Genomic DNA, 3114 nt, shown 5'->3' on the forward strand with positions numbered 1-3114 from the left:
ATGCTTTGGAGAGTGGAGGGACAGCGCAGGAGAGGAAGACCTTCAATGAGATGGATCGATTCAGTGATTGGGGTAATGGGAGTAGGTATGTCAGAGAGAATAAGATTTGCACAGGATAGAGCAGAGTTCAGGGCTATTGTACATAGGGTCGCTATGAGTTGCAGGCAACTCGACGGCACATAACAACAATAAACAACAACTATAGAACTACAAAATGAATGTTTCTTCATAAATAAACATTTCTCATAGCTAAATGTGGATGACTGCCTGACATTCTAAAATTATGTGAAATTGAGGGAGGAAACAAATTCTGACTGAGGCCTTGGAGTAGAATTATTTTAAGTGGTCTTTCGGGTGTCCTAAAAAATGACTTGCTCACAAAGTATTTAATTTGCTAGGAATAAATAATAACAATGTTAAAAAATCCATGTCACTTGAATCTTATTGGCAGGGCAGAGCTTGCTGTGCTGGCTTCTACACTGACTGTGCCTGAGGCCAGGGTTAAACACCTGGTAGCCAGCCACATCGGCAGCTGTTGAAGGCACCACTTCTATGCTTTAATTTCTTGGTCAGAGATGCCAAAATCCTAAAGTGGGGGAAGGAAGAAGTTGTATATAATCTGTGCACTGATATTACAGCCTTCAAAACTGTAGAAAGAGGTGATGCACATCACAGGCTGCTGCCTAAGAGTTCAAACCTTAACTGAGCACCCAGCTGGGAGGAGAATATGATAAGAGTGGTTAAGTGGTTAAGATAATGACCATTGCATTGGAACAGATGAAAGAAAGAACTATCCATAGGACAGCAGCTCAGAATAAGAGGTATATCATTGCAAAGAGGGCGGGGTGAGGTAGGGAATTGTGCAACAATGAATGAATATAAAAAAAGTTAAATGGGGGAAGGTTAAGAGAGGAAGAGTAATATGTGCAACAATGAATGAATGAAAATCTAACTTCTGTAAATGTTCATTAAAATCACAATTTAAGTAAAATTTTATCTAAAACTAAAAAGAATACATGCAGTAGGAAAATCTACTCTGGAGATATGAAAATTCTTTTTTTTTTAAAAAAAAAGAACACTGTATTTAGTAATCAGTTTGCTAGAAAAGAATTCAAAGCTCACAAAAATTCCACAAATCTCAATTCACTAATAACTTTTAAATGAATTTTAAATTCAGCAGAGAAGAAAATGCCTCTGGGTTCCCCTACAAAACTATTAAATAAGTGCTGAAAGTACAAGTGACTAGGTGGGTGGTGTCATCTGTAAAATGCACAACCCTAGAAATGAAAAAAAAAGGTGCCTCAACTTCCCAGAACAGTGTCCGTGTGTTTACGTTGCTACCCAGACACAGATGGAGTAAGTGGGCACTGCTTCGGCCTTGTGCGATCTTTTAAAAACACCTTTATTAGTGAAACTTTTAAAAAGGTAACCTTGCAAAAAATGAATTTGCAAATAGTAGTCGGCATTGGCTCTGGTCAAAGAAAGACCTGTGTAAGATGTAAATTGAACTTAAGTTCCAGCCTTTCTCACTACCCTTAAATAAGAAAACATTGTCCAGGTTTAATTTCCCTAAGATCATCAATTTGACTGATAGCCAATCAATACCCAACAGTGTGAATAGGAGTCAGCTTGTCTTGAAGTTAACGACTTATAATCACCTTTATGTTGGGTCTTAAAGCTTTATTATCCTTCAGTACAACTAGCACAGTTAAGTGCCAGTGAGCCGAGCTGGTATTGATGGAGGTGCCAACCAAAATTTTAAGGTGCCGGAGTTACTTTTTCGAAACCATTTATACTGAACAAGCGTGTAATTTTGTAAAATGATCACTGCTGCTCCAGTAGAGCTACCCGAGCTCTGGCCTCTTCTTGTGCTTTAAATTCACACACCATTGGGCATAGCCACACACACTCCCAACCAAGTTATCACTTTCCCTGCTACATCCGAGCAGTTCAAGGCCTGAGCTCTCTTAAGGAGAAGAGGGCAGGCTACCGACGTGAAGTTGTGGCGCCTCCCGGGGCCGGTCGGCGCCCCGGGGCGCGGAGGGCGCAGCGCGCGCTCTCCTCTCGAGGAGCTGGGGACCCCCGGCTGGTGGGCGCCGCGCGCAGGCGCTGGCTCCGGGTCCGGCTCAGTCCGGAGCCCTTGCAGCCCCTCGCGCCCGGCTGGTGCGCACCCGTCTCCGCTGCTGACCGGCCCCGAGTTGCCGAATAGCTCGGATGTTTGTCATATTTGCGGTCGCGCGACTCGGCGGGCTGTGCGCGCGCCGCCCTCGCCGCCTCCGCCTTTGTCACCAGCGGTGTCGTCATTTGCATGAGTATTTTCTGGAGTGGGGGGGGGGGGTGCTACTCGTGGTAGCCCTGGGCCTCTGGCCCAAGCCGCCTCCGCCGCCTCCTCCACCTCCTCCTGTCCCTACTCTTCTCAAGCCTCAGAGGAAATAAAGGGCGCGCCCAGCAGCCCGGGAGCTGCGGGGCGGCGCTGCCCCCGGCGCCTCGCGTGCTCCGCCTGCTCCCGCCCGCTCCTTCCTGCTCCTCGGGGCGGCCCCCGCTCGGGATGGATCGCGCCTCCTGGGACTGCCGGGGAGGGGGCGGGGTCTGTGCTTGGGGGCGGGGCCTGCGCTGTGGAGGGCGGAGGAGGCTGAGTGGGGGCGGAGTCTGCGCCATGGAGACAGCCGGCTGAGTGAGGGGCGTGACATGGGCGTGGTCTGTGCCGCAGCGGGCGGAGGTAAGGGCGGGGCCTGCTGCGCGGAGGGGCGGGTCCAGGGCGGGGCCTGCGCCGCCCCGGCCGGAGCTCGCGGGAGGCTCGCTGGCCGCACGTCACTCCCGCACGGCGAGTGCAGGAGCACGAGCTGCCGCCTGCTCCGTCAGGGCGCCCCCTCCGCCCGCCTCCTGCTTCCTCCGCCGCCTGCCGCCGCCTCCTCCTCCACCATTGTATAATGCTCCGAGCGCGCAGGCTGAGGACGGCGGAGTCTTAGCCCCGGGGTCGCCTCCTGCCCGCTCCCCGGCGCCACCCTCGGGCCCCCGGCGCGGGGGAGTCCGTATGGAGCGGGTGTAAGCGGAGGAGTGGGCGGAAACCCCTCCGGATGCGTTCGTTCCCAGGTGGAGCTGCATGTGGTAAGT

General features: G+C 51.6%; 1 protein-coding gene across 1 annotated transcript in view; it reads left to right on the plus strand.

Annotated features, from left to right (window-relative positions):
* The first annotated feature begins 3029 nt into the window (after positions 1–3029).
* Positions 3030–3114, plus strand: part of SERTAD2 (SERTA domain containing 2) — a 14297-nt gene continuing 14212 nt past the window's right edge. The window contains exon 1 of the mRNA XM_006880947.1: positions 3030–3108. The gene's annotated coding sequence lies outside the window, so the exon portion shown is untranslated. The remainder of the gene's footprint in view (positions 3109–3114) is intronic.

This window comes from Elephantulus edwardii, unplaced genomic scaffold (genome assembly GCF_000299155.1).
Source record: "Elephantulus edwardii isolate Elephantulus edwardi_28Jun2011 unplaced genomic scaffold, EleEdw1.0 scaffold00011, whole genome shotgun sequence".
NCBI lineage: Eukaryota > Metazoa > Chordata > Mammalia > Macroscelidea > Macroscelididae > Elephantulus > Elephantulus edwardii.